Here is a 24,401-nt window from a genome sequence, read left to right as displayed (position 1 = left end):
TGCTTTGGGAGCATAGGTTGGTTCAGTCTTTTTGGAGGGCAACTGAGTAATATGTCTGCGGCTGTAAAGTATGTATATTCTTGAACTCAGTAATTTCACTTTTAAAAAATGTACCTGAGGAAATAAACAGATAAGAATGCAAATGTGTGTGCACAGGGATGTGTATAGAAGGAAGTATTGGCCTTAGTGAAAATAATGGAAACAATCTAAGTGAGCATCTTTTACATGTCTGAGAAATAGAGACATTTGCATGAGAAATTGCATAGAAGTCTGGCTTGAGGAAGGGGCTGATACTAGCTAAGAAAAAACTGTCTATAGAATATCTGGAAGGATCCCCTGACCAACACCCAAGAGGAGCCCTTCCTCCTAGTTTATGTTCGGCAAAGCATGACTTACAGCTAACTTGGGCAGTCACATAATGGGGGGAGGGTGTCAGCCAGGCTCACTTTAGTCGTCCCCAAATAAGGAAAATAAGTCATTCTGCCTGGAAGGTGAGGGCCTTGTCAGGTGGCAGTCTCTCCTGGTGCCTCTTCAGCTACTAAACGTGGCCAGTAGGAGAGCAGATATTTCATCTGGTCGGAGATGTTCCAATAGGGAATTGTTTTCCCATCATCAGACAAGTATCATATCCCCAGCCCTCAACTTCATCGTATATCTTTCACGCAATTCAAGAAATTCTAATCAAGTCTATGGCCATGCCACCCCGAACGTGCCCGATCTCCTCTGATCTTGGAAGCTAAGCAGAGTCGGGCCTTGTTAGTACTTGGATGGGAGACTGCCTAGGAATACCAGGTGCTGTAGGTGGTTAAAAAAAAAATTCTAAGCAAGGGACCAATCAGACTAAATGATGTATTGCAAGGAATAGAATGAAATATTAGAAAGTATTTAATTCTGAATGAAAACAGGCTTTGAGAGGACATGTCACTTATTATTATCAAAAGCATGTGGTGAGTACTCACCCTGCGCTGTGGTGAACAAGGAAGGCAAAATCCCTGTCCTCGTGGAGTTTATCCTCCAGAGAAGGATAACACACAAGGAAGCAAATCGTAAATGGTGGATGTACACTGAACAGAGTGCCGTGGAGTTGATGAACGGGCTGGTAAGGCAGTGACAAGGAGGGAAGGTCTCTCAGAGTAGGAGATTGTGAGCTGAGACTTGGTGGTTGAGAATGTGCAGCCCAGACAGAGGGCACCAACACCGGAACAGAATCCGAGCCAATGTGGCTTCAGTGCACAGCAGGGAGACTGGTGTGGTTGAGGGTCTCCGCAGGCTCCAATTCAATCTAATAACAAGCAGGAATTATTGAAGAATTTTAAACAGGAGAGGAACATATATAGTTTATGTTTTATGCTATTGTTGCTTTTTAGTTTTTGTTGTTTTTATTTTTAGTTTACAGGGTATTTTAAAAAACTGAGATATAATTGATATCCTGTAAAATTCACCTTTCAAATGTATACAAGTTGTTTTGTATTATATTTACAAGGTTATTATGTTTACAAGGTTGTGCGGCCATCACCATTATCTATTTCCAGCAAATTTTCATCACCTTGAAAAGAAACTCTATATCCATTTGCATTAATCCCCATTTCCCACTCCTCTCAGGTCCTAGCAACCACTAATCTACTTTTTGTTCCTATTAATTTGCCTATTTTGGATATTTCATAGAAACGGAATCATACAGTATGTGTCCTTTACGACTGGCTTCCTCGGCTTAACGTGTTTTCCAGTTCACTCATGTCGTAATATGCATAAGCACTTCATTCCTTTTTATGGCCAAATAACATTCCAGTATACGGATTTACCACATTCTATTTATCTTTACACCTGTTAATGGGCATTTGTGTTGTTTTTGTGATTGGGCTTATTATGAAGAATGTTGCTATGTGCCTTCGTGGGCGAGTTTTTAAGGGACATAAGCTTTCTTGAATAAATGTTCTCTGGATTGTTGCAAGCTTTTGATTAATATCCAGAGTTCAGAAAAAGTTGATTCTGACCATTTTTGCTACCGTTTTCATTGCTTGTATGGAAAGGGTTTTTGGAGATCCTTTCTCTGCCATTTTGCCAAAGTCACTTTTGATCACTTCATCTTAAACCCTATATTAGCGTTTGATGAATCAAAACAAATTGAATTTTAAAGGTAAGTGACCCTGAGGTTTGTCTTCTAGATCATTGCTGTGGTCAGCAACATCACCTGCCTAAATTTAAATTTGTTGTTTCCAGTGGACCAAATATTGAATGAAATAAGGGGCCAACTAAGCAAGTTAGACCTTTAATCAGCTTCAAGATATGGCTTTGGGCTGAGAACAGCACAGTGGTGTTTCTTGGAGAGATGGCAAGGTTCCCACGGGGCAAGGATGCGGGATGACTTTGAGGTGCTGAGAGCCCTTGGCTGGTGGGAGGAGGCGGGCTTGTTGCCCTGACTGGCTTTGAGAACTTCTTCCAGGCCTCAAATGCCCAGCTTTATAATTCCTCATGGCCAAGGGTCACTAGTAGCCGCCAGAATGCTCTGCCCTAGGAAGGTTGTGTGTCACCAAGTGATGGAGATGCTTGCTTGCACATCACAGCTTTTCGTGGGATTTTCTGTTCAGATAGATTGGGGATTCTGTTACCCAGCAGCAGAGGGAGGTATGAGTTGACCTCTCAGAGCCTGGGACTTCTAGGGGATGGGGTTTATTCACTTGGGTATGGTCACTTCTCCTGGGTTGGCAGAAAGCAGATGTTATTCATGCCTATGTGAAAGATGGAGGAGCTAAGGCCAGAGCAGGGCTTCGACCATCTCGGCTGCCCCACACCCACTTTTAAGTTCTCAAAAGGGTTTGGCTGGAGCTCTCAATGTTCCAGTTTCCGACTGGCTTGTCCTGTAGGCGGCTCTATAGCAAGGCGGACTTTATCCAGGATTAATATCAAGTCCTGTTCTTGGACCTGAAAAGCCAACTGCAGAATTCTGGCTCAAGAGAAATAAATGAGAGAAGGGCTCAGGTGATGGAGCTGATGGAGGTGGCCGGGAAATATGAGGGGCCACCTCAGGGGCTAAGAGGATCTCAGGCTGCGCTAGTGGTGGAATAATGTCTAGAGGGAAGGAGGTGAGTTTTTTACGAACTCTGGGCTGTACCAGACCCTCTTGGGTTTTGTGTCCTGGAGTACGTCTAGCGTGGGGAGGGCGACCTTGAAACTGTATTATGCTAGAACAAGTGAAGGATTTGGGGCTGTTCAGATGAGGAAAGACAGACAGACTCAAGAGATATGAGCATCGTCTACAGATCCCTGGGGCTGTCCTAGGGCAGGGAGAGCAGGTCCCCTATGAGATCCCCGAGGGCAGAGTGGGTCCAGTGAGGGAAGCAACAGGGAGGGAACCCTCAGCTCAGCATTGGAAAGACCTCTGTAACAGGCTGAGTGTCCATGCAGGCATGCTTAGGCCCGTGTCTGTAGGTAGTGAGCCCCTCAGTTGGTCCTAACGGGCCAGATCAAGAGAATTCCACAAAGTGTTTTGCACAACATCTGAAATGATGGTCTTTCAAAACTGTGTGGGAGCTGGCCAGGTCCTTTTATCTTTAGACGTACCTCTTCTTCATTCCAGATCTCTGAAGGAAAGACTCTGCCTCCCCCACCCCATCTAGCATAAACCGGAACCCAGGCATTCTCCCAGACGTCTCCCCTTCTCTTACTCCCATCAATCAGTCAGTCAGTCCATCAATCACCAGGTCGGGCGTGTACAAGACAGGCTCAGGATATTCCTCACATCTGGCTCCTTTTCTCCACCCCACTGCTCCTGTTTTAACTCAGATCGTCATCATTTCTTGTTCTGCCCTTTGTTACAGCTTCAGGTCTGTCTAGTGGCCATCTTAAGTCATCATCCTTAAGTGCAGACTGAGCATGTTGGCACCTTGTTTGAAATCTTTGCCATCCATCCGTAGTCTCAGGATGAAGCATAGACACCTTAACATGGTATTTAACCTACCTCTCTGGCTCACTGTTCTCCCAGGTACTTCATGCTCCAGCCACATGTCACTGCCACCTGGCCTTTGTGTATACTGGTCTTTTTGTCTAGTATTCTCTTTTCTGGCTTATTTTTTTGTTTGTTCGTTTGTTTGTTTTAGAGCAGTTTTAGGTTTACTTGATCAGAAAATTGATCAGAAAGAAAATACAGAATTACCACATACACCTCGGCTCCCCAGTGTCCCCTATTATTTATATCTTGTGTTAGTGTGGTATGTTTGTTATGACCAATATCAATACATTATTATTAAATCCATATTTCACATTAGAGTTTACTCTTTGTTTTGTACATTCTGTGGGTTTTGAGAAATGCATAATGACATGTATCTACTATTACAGTATTTACAGAAGAACTTCCCTGCCCTAAAAAGCCCTGTACTTCACCTTTTTATCCCTTCTGTTAACTCCTAACAACCACTTTTCCTGGCTCCTTATATGTCAAAATCTACCCATCTTTTAGGGTCTTATGTAGATGCTATCTTCCCCAGGAAGCCTTCACTGAATCTTTCAGTTGGAAATATTTACTCTTAATAATCAGTAGCATGTATGGCACATCTTTTCTGTCCTGAGTACTGTGCCAATCATTTTTTTCTTTCATACACAACTGTGCTGTATAGATTTGTACTTAAAGATGAAGAAATAGAAGCTTATTTATTAAAATGACTTGCCTAAAGCCACACAACTAGCAAGCACGAGATGTGAACCCAGATTTCTCTGCCTCCAAACCTGTCCAGAGCCTTTTTTATTAAGTCCTTGACTTCATTTGCTGTCTGCTTTCCCCTCTAGACTGAGAAGTTGAGATCAGGGGCCATTTCCAATTCACCTCTGTATCCTTAGAACCCCACGCAGGACCTAAAACAGATCAGGAGTTCAAGATAAACATGAATGGATTGAAAAATATTTTGTTCATTAGAATTCTAATAAACTACGAGTTGGAAGCACTGAAAACAAATCAGGATTCTTTGAGCAGTCTACCAAAAAAAGATATTTGCCCCATACACTCCATCAATCCTCTGGCCCGAGCCTCTGGAGTAAATTTGTTAATACCAGTAACAATGACCAGCTAGTGTGTGTATACCAGCTAGTGCAGGAGATCCCTCTCCCCCACATCTAGGGCACTCTTAAAAGGGAAATGGGCTCCTTTCTCTCAGCCTGAAGAGGGTTGGAGAGGCCCCGCCTCCCAGTTGGGCTCTGCTGGGGATGGGCCAAGGCCAGAGTGCGTGTGCTCGTGTGTGCACTTGAGCTCCAGTGCCTTCTCTTCTTCAGCAATCACACCACCAGACGCATAGTTCTCCTCTCCTCTAATGCAATTTATATGTCTGAGCATGAACAGAGGATTTGTGAGCCTTCGAGGCTGGGGCTTTGGAAATTACCTGGTAGACTGGGGCTGCTGAGTAGAGATCTGGGGTTTTAGGAGACTTCGAGGGAATTATTTTCAAAGGTCTTGGCAGGAGGAAGAGCCATCCCCATCCCACATCCTCCTCTAGGCCCCTTCCTAAGGTCTCTTTTAAAACGCACCCAGTAAGACTTTCTGTTTTAACAATGAACTTAAAGGGAGCTACACAACAAGGCAGAACAAAGGCTCATTGAACAGCTCAGCTGGGTGAGGAGGTGAAGGGGAAGGACAGCAGGTTAGGTTTGCATTCAAGTCCAGAAGTGGGCACTCACCAGTGTCAACAAAATTTTAAATCTCAACCTCAGCTCCTACCTGATAAAGTTGAGACGGGATAAATAATGTACACCAGGAGGTGGTGTCTCATATTGAAAAGGACACAGGCTTTTGTGTCCAAAAGACCTGTGTGGCCTCAGGCAAGCTACCTAACCTCTCTGAGCCTCCTTTCTGTCATTTGTAAATTTGGAAATAATAACAGCTACTCCGCAGGATTGTTTTGAGGGACTAAATGAGAAAGTGTAGCAAGTGCCCAGAGTGGCACCTGGCACTTTCAATCTTCTTTGGCTACTTTCTCTTTCTTAGTATGTGCCAGTCGCTCTCTCCTGTCCCATTGCAAGGCCTCAGCTACCACCTCTGTTTTAATGGCTTCTTACTCACTTCACACCGAAATCCGCATTGTCTCTCTTGACTGACAATCCTGAGATGGCTGACTTTTTCCCTACGTGCAGGGACCTTATTGCCTTCCACGCCAGCCTAGAAAAAGGCTCTTTCTGAACCATTCTGACTAGTCTTTTCCTGCTTAAAAAAATTCTTATGACTCTCCTTTGTCTACGAGATAAAACCTAAACTCCTTATCGTCTTCCACTTTTCCTGTCTTACTTCCTCTTCCTTTGAGCAGGAATTATGTATGCTGCAGTATCAGATCCAATGACTGTGGCTCCCTGTTTTGTTGTCCATATTTTCTTGTGTATCATTATTGATCTTTCTCCTGCCTTAGAGGAGGATGATTTTCATAACAAATTTGAAAATAATGGTTTCTTCATCTATTTTAAGAAATAATTCTGTGAAAAAATAAAATAGCATTTTTTTTCTTTATACCTTGAAAGCCACCTGATTTTTGCCACAGATTTATTCACTGTTTTTCTCTGAGCCAACTGTAGTAATGGAATGATCAGAACATTCTATTTCTTTGTAATTTCCCTGTGCTGGGCTGCAGGCCTGGAAAATGATAGATGCCTAAAATTGATCAGGGTAATCGATGCTACGTGAAGTATTTACACATGATGGATGTATCGTCTGCCAGATGTGAGTGTTGGCAATGGCTTGCTTGTTTATAAAACCCCTGAGATCCCATTTATATCAGTGACTAATGTTTGCACACGGGGCTGTTTGCAATGTTTCAGAAATGACTATTTATTCGACATGACCACCTTTCTCCTTTAATTCCCCATTTATCACAAGCTTTGCTGCTCTTTCTTACATAACAAAATCAGGGTTTTATTCAATCTTTTCTCCTTGACCTCTGTGATATATGGAGGTGGTTTTATTTTGCATTGCCAGCTGGCCTCCCATCTTGCCTCTCCCTGTAATTCAAAACTTAAATGTTGCTGCTGTTCTCTCATGAGGCTCTGACGCCCCATCACTGCACCTACAGCATAAACTCCAAAGCCCCTCGTATGGCATTTAAAAGCCTGCCAACCTGGCCTTTTCTGATCTTTTCAGCTCTATGTCTTTACTGAGGACCTCAGCGTTGGACAGGGACATTCTTTTAAATGATGGAAACCCAACCTAACTAGCCTATACCCGCAAGGGTATTTATTGAAAGGTTCCAGCTTAGGATACCTAACAAAGAAAGACCTGCCTGAACCAACGCAGCTCTGGGGATCTCAAGGACTGGAACCAGGGTTTCCAAAATCATCAATAACTCCCATCATACCATTTCTGCTTTCCTCTCATTTCTATTTGTCATATGTGATGGCTTCATTTTCTCCTGCAGACAGGTTTTCTCTGCATGGCGAAGAACATGGCCACTGTCCGTTTATCTCCTCAATGGAAAGTGTGCCTCCTCCCAGCTGCCCTGGAGGAGGGGCTCTGATTGGCCTGCCTTGGGCTACCTGCATCCCTGGACCAATTAAGGGATATGGTGCCATGACTGGCCCCACTGGGGTTGCTGGCCCAACTCTGTGGCCAGGAGGGCAGGGTTGAAGAAGGGAGTAGGGGAGCATGCTGGGCACACACAGCTATGGCTACCATCTCTACTCCCCAGACTAGCCACAGTACGTGTCCCATTCAGTTAAGGCTTACTGCACGCCAGTGCTCTGTGCTGGGCTCCCAGCCCCTCCTCTACCTGAGCCCACAATCTGACAGAGGGAACGAATACCCAGCAGATCATTACAATGCAGGGCGTAGAGTGTGACAGTAGTGACAGACTCAGAATGCTGTCAGAGCACAGGCCGGAGGCCTTGAACTCAATCCACTCAGTCAAGGGGAATTCTTGGAAGAGTGACAAGAGCCTGAGTCTCATAGAACAGCAGGAGTTAGTGAGGTGACGAGAGGGAAAGGCATTCCAGGTGAACAACAGCATGCAGGTGTGAAATGTGCATGTCTGTGCCCAGAAGTATGAGCAGCCCAGGAAGCCTAGGCCCCCTAATGTGAGGCCAGAGGAGCAGGAAAGGTGGGCAGGGCTAAGGAGTGCCTTTGCTTTTGCTCTGGCCCCTCCCTCCTTCCTTCCACATAGTGAAATCTAACTCAGCCTCCAGACCAAACTCTAAAGCTGTCCTGTCTTTTTTAATCCATTGGTGGCAAATCACAGCTTCCTCGGGGACTCTAAAGCGTCTGTCAGGTGCCTCTATGCTAGACTTCTGTTCTGCCTTGCTCTCAGTTATTTATTTACACATCTGAGATCCTTTACTACATCAAAAGATGCTTGATTGCAAGAGCCATGCCCTAAACGTCCTTCTCTCTCACACACAGCTTGGCTTAACACAGGGCCTTGTTCAGTGTTCAAAAAATAATTGTTGAATTGTGATCATTTGGCTAATTGGACATTTTTCCCCCCTTGGGAGTGACTAGCAAAATGATGTTGGTTTCATGTAAGTAGAAAGAATTTTAAAAATTATCTATCAACATTTTCTCAACACAGCCAAGTTTTTTTTTTTCTAAAACAAAAAGCTTTATGGATTTTACTGATTATGAAGTTGGTAAATATGAATATAGAAACTGTAAGAGATACATAAAAAATACATAAGAATAAATTTAAAACCATACAAGATACCATCCCTATCTCCCAGAGGAAACCATCGTTAACATTTCAGAAACAACCTTCCAGACATTTCTCTGTAAGTCCAGCTATAATTAATATATAACTTCATAAGACAATAATACAAAAATGCAACATAAGCTAGCCTTCAGAGTTATATGTTCAAAAGAATTTAACAGTCAAGTAAAATCTATTTTTTTTCTAGATAATCTAAATGAGTTTTTGATGTTCCCTGAGGGATTAAAGAACCACTCAGTATTTGCTGTAGAAAGTTCTACTTGTGTTCTCTCTCTGTCTCTCTCTGTCTCTCTCTCTCCTTCTCATTGAGATTTAATTTACATACCATAAAAATCACCCTTTTAAAGTGTATGACTCAGTGGTTTTTAGTATAGTTATAGATTGTGCACCTATCACCACCACATAATTGCATCAGTTTGCTAGTATTTTGTTGATTATTGTTGCATCTGTATTCGTAAGAGATATGGTGTGTAGTTTTTTTTTTTTCTTGTAATATTTTTGCCTTGGTTTAGAATTCTTAATTGACAGGTTATTTTTCTTTCAGCATTTCATCCGCTGGCTGCTGGCCTCCATACTTTCCAATGAGAAATTAGCTAGTAATCTCACTGAGGCTCATTTGTACATGAGTCGCTTCTCTCTTGCTGCTTTTAAGATTCTCCATTAGTCTTTGGATTCTGGTATTTTGGTTATGAAATGTCCATGTCCGAATCTCTTTGTGTTTATCATACTTAAAACTTGTTGAGCTTCTTGGGTGAGTAGAATCATGTTTTTCATCAAATTTGGGAAGTTTTTGATCCTATTTCTTCAAATATTCTTTCTGCCTTTCCTCTCTCTTCTCTCTTCTTGGGACTTCCATTATGTGAATGTTGGTATGTTTGATAGTGTCCCACAGGTCTCTGTTTATTTTCTTCATTCTTTTAAAATTCCCCTTCCTCATTTGGATGAGCCCATTGACCTATCTGCAAGTTTGCTAATTTTTTCTTCTGCCTGGTCAATTTTGCTGTTGAGCCTCTCTAGTCAAATTTGGTTTAGCTTTATAATTTCTATCTATTGTTATTCTATATTTGCTGAGACATCATTCTCATACTTTTCTTTAGTTCTTTATGCATGATTTTTTTGAGTTCTTTGAATGTATTTAAAATAGCTGATTTAAAATATCTGGGTTTCCTCAGGTACAGTTTCTATGATTACTTTTTCCCCCTGTGTAGTACATATACTTTCTTTTTTCTTTGCATGTCTTGTTTTCTTTTGTTGTTGTTGAAAACTGGGCATATTTAATAATGTAAAAGGCAACTCTGTAAATCAGATTATCTCTCCATCCCGAGTTTGTTGTTGCTATTCCCTGGAATGTGTTGTGACATGTTTCCTGATATACCCTGATAGATTTGATTATTCTAATCCTGCGCCAACAAGACCTCTCAAGTTCACTCTGACTCTCCCTCCTAAGCTTTCTGGGAAGCCTGGGCACCTGCAAACACTGGGATTTCCGGTTACCCAAGGTTCTTCTGTGTTTACTATGATCAGCACGTCTTTACCATATAAGAAACTTTGGATTGGTTTCATGACTCATCTTGATATTTGGCTTGAAACTTTCTCCAACTTTGGCTTCTGTGACAAAGACTCTATTCTCCCTCTGACTCCATCTGTTCCTCTCTGAATCCTTACTGGGCTCATCATCTCGCTCAGGGTTTGCCATACTTTTACTTTTCTCTCTTTCCTTTCTACTTTCAAGAGTTTATCTATTCTTATTTCTTTAACCATCTCCTCTCTGTAGCTCCTTGGTGATAGAATAAGAGCACAGTAATAATGAGAGTGGGCTTTGGAGTTAGGTAGGCCTGGGTTTGACATCTGGCTTCGACATATACAAGCTGGGGAACCTTGGACACATTACTTACAGCTCCATTCCTCAGTTTCTCATCTATCCAACAAAGAATAATAGTGCAGTCTTAAGGAGTTTTTGTGAGGCTTAAACAAGATAACACAGATACTCTGTGCCTGTGATAGCATAAGCGCTCAACGAGATTAGCTTTGGGGTTCCACTATCACTTCAAACTCAACCTATTCAAACTGAGCTCATAATTCCACCCCCAAATAAACCCTCTGTCTTCTGCCTCCTCTGGCCCTCAAGACTGTTTACTTTGAGGGCCACCTCTGACCTGGTCTTGTTCACTAACGATGCTGACATCTCACATGGATTCAACATCACCAGAGATTTTAAACGCCCAGGTTGTTGTTTTCTTTTATCTTGGAGTATCATTCACTTGATCCTTATAACTTTTCTTTCAAAATGTCTTTTTCTCCATCTTTTAATTCTACCTTCACTGACTCTGCCCTAACTCTACCTTCACCGAAGTGGAGTGACAACCTCTGATACTATTACTGCCTGCCTACCTCACAGGAGCTAGGAATACAGGCACCTTTCTGTGGTTCCTGTGGCTCTTGTTCTTTTTCCTGGCAAGGAAGAGCCATGCACTAACCGGGAAAAAATGTGGGGAAGGCATTAAACTGTGGGATTTGGAGGCAAGAGTTCTTGATTCTAGACCCAAGCAAGCCCTTCATGTCTTCTGGATCTTGATTTCCTCATCCATGCAGTGGAGATGAAGAACTGAACAGTCTTGGAGGCCCCTGCCACCTCAGAGGTATAGTGTTTTATCACCTGTAGTTTCTCTCAAATACAAAGCTTATTCATCGGGCTTCTGAGATGTTCTTCCTTTTCTCTCTCCGTACCTCGACACATTTGTCTTCTAAGGCGAGTTTGCCAAGTCCTACTCAGACCTCATTTCCTGTCCCTGACTCACTTCGGTTGGCTTCTTTCCCTCCCCTACAGCCTAGGATATGTGTGCTGATGTACAAATTTATTTTGATTGTTGGCACAGCTTCTGCTTCTGTGTTCTCTTGGTCTTTTCAGAGAGTCTCTGTTTTCTGTCTATCCTATTCTATCCAGCCCCTACATTGATGACCAGTGGGATCTTTTTAAAGCATAAATCTGAGCTTGTCACTCTTCTGATGAAAAACCTTCAATGGCTCCTCAGATCCCCAGGGTAAAGTTTATTTCTTCAGCTTTCCTTTTCCCACACCCTTCTACAGTCAGATCTCAACTCAGTTTTTCTAGTCAGCTGTTTCTGAAGGGATGGTCCATCTATTCTGTTGCTTATTCTGTTCTTCCTGTTTGGAGTTGCACCTTTCCTCAGACTGCTCTGTCCTTGAAATCCTACTTTCCCACCAGGCCCCAGATCAACCATCACCTTCTTGGGAAGCCTTTCTTGATCTCCTCACTCAAAGCAAAACTGTGTTGTTTCTGGACTCCCACAGAATGTTATTCATTCCGCAGAGAATCATTTTCTTTCTTCATATTATAATAAAGGCAATGATTTCGGTCAGGTGCTTGGCACATAGGTGGTGTTCAGTAAACATTTGTTGAAAAGGGAATGCCTTCTCTCTCTGGGTTTCTGGCTTTTGACTCCCTCTCCCACCAGGCTACTTGATAGGTCCCCTCCCATTCACCTATTGTGGATTGATCTTCCTGAAGGGCAGTTGGGTTCATCTGTAGCTAAACTCGACTCATGTTCGTCCACATTTAAACAAAGGAGCAGGAAGAAGCAAGGATTAGTGCAAGATCCTAATCACTGAACATAGAGATGCCTGCTGGCATGGGGATCTCTGGTGGAATTCCCAGCCAGTATCCATGAATGCAAATGGTTGATGATGCCCACAGGAAAGATTCACACTGGTTGAGCTGAGGAATCAGAGCATATGGATCCTTCCAGATTCTGGGTTGTCAGGGCTGGAACCAGGGCTCAAGATCAATGTGTCCCAACCCCCTCATTTTATAGATGTAAGAAAGTATCCTAAGATGACACAGCAAGTCAGGGCAGGGCCAGGAAAGAAACTCAAGGCTCTCACTCTCAGGCCTGGGCATCTCCTTCTCCACTAGATTGTAGAGTTTTGTAAGAATTATTGTAATTCCTACATGTTTTATTTCATGAACAGTGATTTGTCCTAGAGCTGGATTAATAAGATCTTGAAATTGACACTTATCTTTTAAATTCCAAGAGCAAAACCACTAGTGGGTAGAGAATGAGAGAGGAGAGTGAGAAGGGGGAGGAGAAGAGAGATGAGATGAGAGAAGATGGAGACAGAGAAACAAAGAGAGAATGAGACAGTTATGAAGAAAGAGACAGAGGGACAAAAAGAAATAGAGGTGAAAATTTTTCAAAGACCAACAGAGAGACCAAGAGGGAGTCAGAAAGAGACAGATAGTAAGAGACAGGAAGCATAGATGGAAGAAGCCTACAAGAACAGACCCTCTGTCTATACTGCCCATCTCCTTCCTCTGATCCAGCGCTGGGAAATGCTTCAAAGGTGAGTGTGACTGTTGCTCCCTTTGGGTTCTCTGAGGCTCATCAGATGCCATAACCCCAGAGGACTTTGTCCCAAGACTTCTTTAATGGGGGCTGGAGCTGCAGCAGTATTGTAGGTATGAGGTGGGATTTTGAGAAAAGTGTTGGGGGTTGATCCAGTAGCTTCTTCCAGGTTTTCTGAGGCTACAGAAAATGCTCATTGGTGCAGGAACATCAGGAACTCTGGCCCTGGTTCGGAAGGGGTCTGGTGCTGCCTGGCTGGGGACTTGGGAAGGTTTTTACCCCAGGGTTTGGTCCAACTGGTCCCTGAGTCCCTTCCAGCTTTAAATTTCATGACTGACTGAGCCTTTGGACCTAAAGATAAGGGGTTCCTTCTGTCCCTTCTTCTCGTACATTCACGCCAAATACTACTTTGGTATTATATCTGCCATGAAGGATATGAACAAAGAAGAATCATCCATCTAAGGAGACTAACCCCATTCATTGATTCCTCCAGCAAAGAAATCTTCTTAGTAGAAGTGTTAGGTCACCGACCATAAGAGCTGGGGGTGGGCGCCAGACATATCTTTCCTAATTTCCTCATTGCTCAGACAGAGACCCAGAAAGTCATTGTCAGGGCAGGAGCTAGAAGTTAGAACTTAGATCTGCTGACTCCCAGATCAGGCTGCATGCTGAGTGTCAGGGAGAGAGGTTTCAAGGACAAGACTAGGGTTTCTTAGGCAATGGGAATAACTCAGGCCCCAGAAACATCAGCAGAATTCGGGGTTGGGTGGCACTGTTTCTTCCTTCCCCTTCCCCACTTTAAATGAGGTTGTTATATAGAGCTCCTTGGACAGCCCCACCTCATAGCCCCAGGAGTTGAGAGGCAACTGACACACTTCCCCTTTGTTCACCAGAAACTCAGACTTTTAGCAACTCTGTATCTCAAAGCCTTGGAAGCCATCTGAGTGCTGTTTTAGAGGAGGTTGCGCCTTGATTGGGCATTGGAGGGTGCTGGACAGTGGTTGAAGAAGGCAGGAGGTGGGTGTAAGTTGGGAAGATGGAAGAGATGTTAAAAAGACGAAACTCACACAGCCCTGGGGGCCCACCCACATTACTTCTACTTAGTGCAGTCTCTGGGACTCAGCATGTTGTGAAGGGTGTTCTCTCCTGCCTAGGGAGAGCCTCAGCAGGTGTATCGAAATGGATGTTTTTCAGCTCTGACCCTGGAATATAAGAGGGAGTAGTTCTGCTCCTACCTTAAAATCCTCACCCACCTGTGAAATGCAGTCGAGTCCTTACATGGGCTCAAGGCCCTACACAAACCAGATCCCTGCTTCTCTCATCGCTCTTCACCCATCGGGATCACACCACTCCACCCACACTAGCTTCCCAGCTCCGCTCAAACCCCAAGCACAATCCGGCCTTAACACCTGCCTTTGCACCTGCTGGAATGTGCACTCCTAGATATCTAAATGGGCTGTTTCTTCATTTCATTCAGTCCCTGCTTAAATGTCTCCTCCCCAGAAAGGCCTCCCCTCATCTGCCTAGCTTAAATTGCACATTGTTGCTGTCTCCTCACTCCGCTTCAGGTTTCTTCATAGCACCCACCGATTATTACCTAATGTCAAATTTCCAAAGAGTCAAAAACATGACTCTCACACAAGCATCCAGTGGGGTGTGTCAGTGATTTATTTAACTCACTATTGTGGGAATCAGCAGAATGACAAAGCTGGGTCAGAGGGGATACGAGAAACTAATCTATGAAGTCAATGGGAAAAGAATGCTGGAATGAGATTGCAAAGTTAGGTACTAAATTAGTTAATGTCCTAAAGCACAATAAAACCATAGCCTTTGGGGTTATCTTTCCAGACAGAGATCATTTGCATCTCTGCTGGACAAAAGTCATTTGCAGCTTATCAATCTTCTTTAAGTTAACATTTCACTTCTTAGAGTCTGGGCCCAGATCAATAGTAAATAGTAAGTCAAACAAAAATTACTTTCCTAGAACAGCGGTGTCCAAAAGAACTTTCTACAATGAAGAAAATGTTTTATATCTGTGCCCTGCACTGTGATAGCCTCGAGGTTCATATAGCTAGTGAGCCCTGGAAATGTGGTAGCTGTGACTGAGAAACATAATTTTAATATGTACTTATTTAAATGAAATTAAATTTCAATAAATTTAATTGATATATTAAATACATATACTTATGTACATAATAATATAACATATAGCTTAATATAAGTATAATGTAATACAAATGACTTAATATGATACAAATGTAAATAATATGTAAATGTGTAACTTATTATATTAAATATATTTCATTAATTTAATTAATAATAAGTTAATAATTTAAAGAGCCACATGTGGCTAGTGACTTCCCTATTAGACAGTGCAGGCCCAAGAAGTCAGATGACAAGTAGGCAGACAGCTTGGTAGTAGAAACGCTATAGTTGAAAGGGCCTTATTTTCATGTTTTGAATAATTTTTCTGAACCCTGACATCATACTATATGTTTGTTTTTTGTTTGTTGTCTTTTGTCCTGACTAGAAAGTAAGCCTTGAAATAGCAGGGACTTTGTGTTGTTCTCTGCTTGTCCCCAGCACTTAGGAGGGGTGCCCAGGGTATGGCCGGTACACAGTCAGTAACTGTGAGTGAATAGATAAGTACAAGGAAGCTGGAGTCTCACCAGAAACCGAAGCAATAACAGTCTTCCCCTGGAAAGTTTGCCTGATGAGCTTCAGCAAAAGTGATGCTTGATGTTTCATTTTAAGTGGTTTTCTTATTCTGTAAGTAATTCCTTGCTGTGAACTTCAGACCTTTGGTGAACATATGTGGCTCTGATGGATGGTTCTGGAGCAGTGGGGTGAAGGGTTGTGGGGAGAAAGCCAGGCCTGGAGGATGGTGATGAAGTGCTGGGGGTGCAGGAGGATTGAGCTGGGTGCAGACATATAGAGCCAGAGTGGATAGAGGACTCCCCAGAGGAACAGGAGTGCTTCCAGGGGATCCTCAACTTACCAGGGAGAACCTTAGGTACCTCGCAGTTAAGGAAAGATAGATCGTTATTTATTTTGGAGAGCGCATTAGTCAGGGTAGATGACTTGTAGTAACAAACAGTCCTATAATCTCAGTGGTTAAACATAGCACGGTCCCAGTCAGGGCTCTGGCTTTAGAGGACAGGGTCTGGTGGGGATAGATCCAATTCTTTGTCTATTTACATGCAGTGAAGGGGAGGTTGTGACAGATCCACAGATCTTTTGTTTATGCATTTGAGCTGTACTGGGGCTTACAGTTAAACATTGGGAGTGGTTACGTGGGGTCCACCAGGGAGCTCTGATGCTCTAGGTGCAGAGGAATCAGGAGACCACGAGGCCAGACTCCCCTTCTCTATGCTTTCCCCTACCTGACCCCTTAATTCCTCTATCCTTCGGTGGCCTGAGAACACACAGCTGCCTCTTATATCCTAGTGTCTCACCCCTTGTTGTGCAAAGGACAGAGCTGGCCTGGAGAGGAGAAGGGACGCCTGGAGCACACGGCAGATGGTGGCAGAGCTGGGCCTTGAACCAGGGTCTCTGACTCCCAGTTAAGGATTCCCAACCCCTCTCCTACTCCCAAAGCCTCCTTCTAAGGTGCCTGTGCTTCAGACTTGTCCCCTGGTCCTCCTCCTGCCCTTTTTCCTGCCATCAAAGGGGCAAAGATGAAGTGGGAGGAGGAGAGATGGTAGGATACAAAGAGATGACTTTTTAGGCTGCAGGGACCTCTATTCTGGGGCTTGAGCCAAAGAACTTGTCCATGAGATCCCCTTTTCTGGGTGTGAGATCCCCATGTCACTCTGCTGTCTGAAGTGAGGGGGCTTGGGCAGGGTGGCAATCACTGGTCTCTGGTTATGGATGGGACTGGGGTCCCAGGCTGCCATTCAGCTGAACACCCCTGATATATACGCTGCACTCTCTCCTCCCACTGCTGGAAATTCCCTGTTCCCTCTCCCTTTTCATCTAGTGGGAATCCACCAACATCAGAGTTGGAAGGGCCGTTAGAAACCATCCGGCCCCCTCATTTTACAGCTGAAGAAAGAGGTCTGAGAGGGGAAAGGGCTTGTGTGTGCTTGGCCACATGGCCAGTTGGGGCAGAACTGGGACTAGAGCCCTAGGTTTCTGAACCAGCCAGGGGTTTTCCAGTGCTTCAGGCTGTCTCCTGTCTATTATCTTATCTCGTTTCATCTTGTCTCATCCCATTAAGGATGAGGGGCTGGAGAGGCAGCACTGAGATGGGATCTTCAAATCGACTTTAGAACACTCTTGGCTCGTGCAGTGTATCATCTGAGACAAACCCTTCCCCGTTCCCTCGCCCAAGCCTGAGAGTGGAAACCTCAACCCCAGGCCTCCCTCTCAGTCGCCCCTCTGCTGGCCAGGCTGTCCGTGTGGGGTTCCAGGAAGAAGTCTGGGCAGGGAAGGAGAGAGCAATAGGGAGTACACCACTCCTTTGGGCATGTGCTCCTGGAACAAAGGAGGATGGACAGGCAGCACCCTGTTAGGATAGTCTTTTGGGATTTAATGGAATTCTCTAGAGGGAAAGGTAGAGGGAGATTGGAACAGGTGAAGAAGGAGCAGAGGCAATGGCTGAGGACTCTTATTTTCCCAGGTGGTTAAGGGAGTATAATGGGGCCTCTTCTTACAGGGAGTCTTCCAAGCTTGATCAGGATTCCTTACAACAGAGGCAAAACTCAGAATGTACTTGGTTCACTCAGTCAGGGTGTTTTTAGTTATAGAAACCCAGCTCACACATGTTAGGCCAAGGGGAAGAAGAGGTTATTGGGAAGACACTGGGCTTTCCCATGTCACTAAATCATGGAAAGGCCTTTCAAATATCAGCAAATCATGTCTCTGTTGACTTTGGGGGCACGGGAACTCTAAGGCAGATCCTCCTCCCATCTCTCATCTCTGCTTATCTACGTGTCAGCCCCATTCTCTAATGGCTTCTTCCACATTAGGGGACAGGGTGCTGACCACAGCTCAGAGCTTTGCCCCAAGAGATGGAGGGTTCCTCTTTGCCCAGCTCCAGTTGGGGAAATTCCTAGAAAGACTTAAATCATCCTGGTTAGGTCAGATGTCCGCCCATGGCCAGAACCACAGGGTATTGGTAACTGGCGCCAGGGAACAAAAAACCACAGGGAAGTGGGGAGCCTCCTTCCAAGAGCCCACTTTGGCTGATTTTTTTGAGAATGCTTGTTGATGTCTCCTACATGCCACAGGCTGTAGAGGCTGAGCTGTGAGCAGCCTCAAATTTAGGGCTGTCACAATGGAACATGGGAGCCAAGCACAAGGCAGGATGTGCTCTAGGCCTGAGAGATAGAGATGGTGCTCTGGGATGAGAGTGGTTAAAAATCAGCTAAAGAGAGCAAAAGCTTGGAGGGAGCTGTAAACCTCTAGGGTAGGTAGAGGGTGATGAGGCTATGAGCAAGGCTACAGAGCTTCAGATTTGTCCTAGAGGCAATGGGGGGGCCACAGGGGACAGGGAAGTGACCGGATCAGACTTGGCTGACTCTGTCCTATATGACCTCATGCTGTGTCTGGCATGGTGTCAGTGACATGTGGAGAGGAGGGGCTGAGATTGAAGTCAGAAGACAGTGTGGGGGTGAAGCTTATCCTAGGGTGGCCTCAGCACTCTGTGCACAATTATGGAAAAACTATTATTAGCATAATTGAGCTCCTTTGTTCTGTGCTATTTCTCCATGGGAGCCAGGAGAGAGACAGCACAACTCTAAGGAAAGGGAAAAGGGATTGTTCGGTGAAACCTAATTCATTAGCCAGAAAAGCTGCTTTTGGTCGAATTCTAACATCTCACTTAGCTTGTCTTCCCTGATTCCTAGTCCTTGAGTAGGCTGCTCCGCCATTAGCTCAGGTGAGGCAGGCAGAACTAGGTCTTGCCCTTTGGATCCTGGGATGATCCGAAGCTTCAGACAGCCACTGAGGTGAAGAAGAAGCTTTGGCAGCATGGCTGGTGACAAGAGAGCACCTGAGGCCCTGGAGGAAGAAGGGCAGAGAAGGGGATTCTGATGTCTGGGCTTCCTTCCTGGGGTCAGGATAAACAAAATATCTTCCTGAAGCATCAGTTGTTAGCAAACCTTTTGCAAGAGAAAAATCATGTATCTTTTTTATATTAAAATCAGATGGATATATTATGGAATAGAATGCACATTTTGCATTCTTAAACATTTTTTCGATAAAATACACTGAACATAAAGTTTATCATCTTAACCAGTTTTAGGTGTACAGTGCAGTAGTGTTTAGTACATTCACAATGTTGTGCAACCAATCTCCAGAACTCTTTTCATCTTGCAAAACTGAACTCTGTTCCCTTTAAACAATAACTCCCCATCCTTCCTCCCTCTAGCCCCTGGCAACCACCATTCATTCTACTTTCCGTCTCTATGAATCTGACTACTCTAGGTACCTCATGTAAGTGAAATCATACAGTATTTGACTTTTTATGTCTGGCTTATTTCACTGAGCATAATGTCCTCGAGGTTTATCCATGTCGGTAGCATGGGACAGGATTTCCTTCTTTTTTAAGGCTGAATAATATCCCATTGTATGTATAGGCCACATTTTGCTTATCTATTCATCCATCTAAGGACACTTGGGTTGCTTCCACCGTTTGGCTATTGTGAATAATGCTGCTATGAACACGAGTGTACAAATATCTCTTAGAAACCCTGCTTTCCATTCTTTTGGGTATAGCCAAAGGTGGAACTGGATCATATAGCAGTTCTATTTTTAATTTTTGAGGAACTGCCATACTGTTTTCCATAGCAGCTGCACCATTTTACATGCACCACCAATAGTACACAAGGTTCCAGTTTCTCTGCATCCTCACCAACACTTGTTATTTTCTGTTTCTTTCATAGTAGCCATCCTAATGAGTGTGAGGTAGCTAGCACCTCATTGTGGTTTTGTGCATACATTTTTAAAAGAGAAACATCTGACCTCTGATGGCTGTTTTGAACCTCATCCTCAGAGCCTGGCTTCTCAGCCCTCAGGTAGCAGAAGCAGGGAGAGCGTCCAAGTGTGGACTCAGCACACAGTAGGTCTGCAGGAGTCTCTGCCCTTTCTCCTCCTCTGCTTCTTTTCATCTTATGCTCACGGCCTAGAGGGCAGGATACACGACATATAATTGTGACAAGCAGCAAGATGAACCCCTTAAGTCAAGAGTCAGAGCACTCGGCTCAGAGGATGGAGCAACCCCTCCTACCTGGGGACACCCAGAGGGCAGCTTTGTGGAAGGGTGTTATCACGCTGGGCAGTGAAGGTAGAGAGGACTTAGCAGGGACAAGGAAATGACGTTAGAGAAGAAGGCCGTACCTGAGCAAAGGCGGTTTGTTTGAAGGAGCCATTTTTTTGAGGAAATGGAAGAGAGTTTCTTCTCTTATCAGTACATGAGCAGGTCGGAGGGATTCCAGTGGCTCAGGACTTACCCCTGACTCTCCCCATCCGGCCAGCCAAGTTGCACCTCATTTAGGCACCTTGTGGCAGTTGGCCTTGCAAGCCACCCCCTTTTCTTGAAACTCTTTCTTTGACTTTTTGACGCATGCCTCTTTTGATTTTTCTCCTTTTCTCAGACTGTTCCTTCTTGTCGTCTCTGATTCTTCCTTCAGCTCCTGAAGTGTGTCTAAGGAAGAGGGCTTGGCAGCTTTCAGTGTGATGTCCTCATGTAAACCTGCCATTTGGATCCCAGGGAAGGGGCTGTCAATCTTGATTGCTGGATCCCCCAGAGGGGTCCCACTCTGTCCTCTCACCTCCCTTGCTCTAGATGAAGCAGCAACTGCTTCTTTCTGGCCATGCTCAAGTGATTCAAGCTCCCTTAGGCACCTGGGCATTGGGATAAGGAGACAGTACCTGACAGCATCAGGCAAAAGTGTCAGGGGTTCTTCTTGCATCTATCTGGTATTGTGGTAGAGGTAGAGATGAGTCTGCCTGACCTTTGCAAACCAAGAGGAGAGTCACAGGTGGGAAGAGGTGTCATAGTCACTGTGATGAGCAGTGTGGGGGAAATGGTCCTGTTGCTATGAGAGCTCAAGGAGGAAGGCATCAATCCAACATCAAGGTGAGGCTTCAAGTAGACTTGACAACCTCGCTAGGGAAATGAACTGTGTCAACACACATGGGCCAGAAGCATCAGAGATAAAAACAAGTGCTTTAGGTATTGGCAGAACAGGACATTTTTTCCTACTTGGGGATGAAGGTGGCATGAAGGCATCCTGGATAAAGCAGAATTTGAGCCATACCCTGGGAGGATGGAAGCAGAAATGAAGTGACAAGGGTGAGTGGAGCCCCAGGGGCAGGAACCTGTGCATGATGTCTGCGGAATGGCATGGATCGAAGATGGCTGGAGCCTTTCGGTGATGGGGAGTCACAGAAGATTCTGGAGGAGTGGAGTGACGTGATGGGAGGTAGGCAGTGATTGGCAAGTTCCTCCTAATGGCAATGTTGGCAAGGCCATTAACTAGAAGTATTAGGTTTGGAGAAAGTGAAATCCAATCTGTGTGGACTCATTAAATGATTTCTGTGTCAGCAAAGTGGAAGTGAGTCTCACTTTTTGGAAAGCACTTGCCTGAGGCATCGATGCCCAGCTCATGCTCAGCTGCTTCTCAATCTTTCTAAAGATGTCATTTAACCCCAGTTTCCCGGGGCTTGTACAACTGAATATTTGATGCTTTAAAAATTGAATTGGAAAATCTCAAACCAGGTAGAAAGAGCTGTTATTTCAAGAGGAATGGATGAAATAACCTAGGGAGACTGTATGGGGAGATGAGGCTCAACCTCCCCAAGTTCAGGGTGGGAGGACAGGCCAGAAAGAGTCTGCCAGGAGCCAGGGGAGGCAGGATGGGTCCAGGCTAACCAAAGCCCCAGGAGGAGACATTTCAAGGAGGAAATGATGGTATGATGCACGACAGAGAGCGCCAATGAACTGCCAGTGGAAACATATCTGTGGTTTAGCAATTCAGTAAGTCTTGGAACTTGGAAAAAGTCAGTGGTGGGATGGAAGCCAGCCTGGAGGGACTGTAAAAGGAACCAGAGAGTCTAGCAGCCAGAAGGGTGGTTGAATTTTTGTTTTTGTCTTTATGAGGAAACACCTGATCATGTGTTAGTGCTTCAGAGAGAGGCTTCAGAGAGATGGGCAGGGGCGGGAATTAGGGACAGAGGCAATAGATTACCTTTGTCTCCAAAAGACCCTCTGCACACATCCACATTACATGCAGAGCGCACATTCTATCCTGTGCTTTGGTTTTGGTCACTTAATATTATGTCATATGCATTTCCCATTCACTACACAGTATTCATACTTATCTCTTAAAATTAGTTTTTAAGTTACAAAAATAACACATGTATATGGTAAAACAAAATGCAAATAATTCGGAAAGGAATAAAAGATGAAAAGTAAAGGTCTTCTCCATTTTCCTCCAGGCTGCCTTCTCTGAAGTAACTGTGTTTTTATAGTTTTCTTGAAAATTCTTCCAAAACCTTTTAATGAATGTATGTGTTTACATGCGTATATTTTAAAATAAACAAGTGGGATCCCATAGTGCATTCTGTTCTGTACCTTGCTTTTTTCACTTCGTGCTTTTTCATTAGCATATATGGAGATCGTTCATTCTGTTTCATTTCTCGTATTCGGTTGTGGAGATGGAGGAGGGTTTGCCCAACCGCTTCTCCACTGTGCTGACGTAGTGTTGTTTTTAGTCTATCACTGTTAGGAATAATGCTTCAGTGTGGTTTTTAAACATTCATCATTGTGCACAGTTGGAACTATTTTGTACATTAAATTCCTAGGAATAAAATTTTTGGAGTATACAACAGCATATACATTTAAAGGTGATCTATATTATTACATGGATTTGTTGGAGTATGTAAGAGCATATACATTTATAAGTATGATAGTTAATGACAAACTGCTCTTTCAAAGAAGTTCCACAAATATTAATATTTTGAAACTTGGGTAGGAGGTACACAGATGTTAATTATAGTACTGCCCATACTTTTCTGTATGCTTGCATAGTTTACACACATAAACAGTACATGAGCATGCCCACATCCCCAATTTTGCCAATGGGACAGTAACAAAGTTTTAAATCTTTGCCAGTCTGAGGGGGTAAAAAATTACGTATCCCTATTGCTTTAATTTTATTTATTTAATCATGAGGATAGCTGATCATTTTTACAGTGAATCTCTTTTTTCATTTCTATTGAGTCGCACTTCTTGAATGCTTACAGAATATTGCATTTTATGTATGTGCCCTCATTTACTTAAGTATGTTTTTGTGGGTTATTTATGCTGTTTCTAAATGACTATGAATATCTTTGTACATAAAGCTTTTTTTTTTTCCTCTTAGGCTTTTTACTTTAGTGTACCTTTTCAAAAGATGAATTGCTGTGTCAACAGTGTGGACATTTTTATGACTCAATAACTATTGTCAAATTGCTTTCTCAAAGGATAGTACAATATATAGTACTCCCAATTTTGTTATACTCTTATTAGCTTTGGGTATTGGTAATAAAAATGAATTTTTGCTAATTTCGTAGGTTAAAAAGTAATTCTTTGCTAATTTCGTAGGTTAAAAAGTAATTCTTGCTAAATTTTTATATATAAAAAATTTTGCTAATTTTATGGGCCTGGATTTCTTTATATTTTTTTTATTACCAATGAGGTTTAATGTTTTAATATGTTTGTCAGTTAACTGCATTTTCACTCTCTGAACTGCCTGTTCCTTTTCTCTGCTCATGACTGATAGCACATTCTTATACAAAGAATAAGATGATGTCTTATGGGGGAAACCCCTATTTCCTCAGGCCCTGTGAATTCCTTGGATGTTATTGACTGATATCAGATTATCAAAGTCAATCTCTTACAAGAGAATGTGAGGGTAGAAGTGGTTGAAAAGACTTAGAGAATAGTATAGATGGGAGAACTGAATGAATAAGATTCTAGGTTCTGATGAGAGAGGTGAGAAAGAATATGTGAGTCAGGATAAAAATTTATGGACAGCATAGCATCTGCGCTGGGCTCTTAGTTTCTCCGTCTCTGAACTTCCAGATGGAACTCTGGTGACCAGTGCAGCCACGACTGTATTTCACAATTCCAACCTGGGTGTCATCATTGCTTCTTCCAAGGCCAGTGCTGCAGAGGAGAAAAAGGTCGAGATGAGGGAGGATATTGTCTAACCCTGGATAAGTAATTATTGAGCACAGTTGCCCTTTTTTTTTAATCCAGATAGCCATTTAAAGTCATCATTATTGAAAAATCTTTGCTAATTAATTTGCTATCTAGAGTTATTGTTTTAATTTGTATTTCCGTTATTACTACTTTTCATATGTAAAAAATCTCATAATTTTT

The 24,401-nt window shown here is 43.5% G+C and overlaps 1 pseudogene; it reads left to right on the top strand.

Annotated features, from left to right (window-relative positions):
* The first annotated feature begins 685 nt into the window (after positions 1 to 685).
* LOC120598392 (uncharacterized) lies at positions 686 to 804 on the top strand (annotated as a pseudogene).
* The last annotated feature ends 23,597 nt before the right edge of the window (positions 805 to 24,401 follow it).

Source organism: Pteropus medius, unplaced genomic scaffold (genome assembly GCF_902729225.1).
Source record: "Pteropus medius unplaced genomic scaffold, Ma_sr-lr_union100, whole genome shotgun sequence".
Classification (NCBI taxonomy): domain Eukaryota; kingdom Metazoa; phylum Chordata; class Mammalia; order Chiroptera; family Pteropodidae; genus Pteropus; species Pteropus medius.
This window is presented reverse-complemented; position numbering and strand designations above follow the sequence as displayed.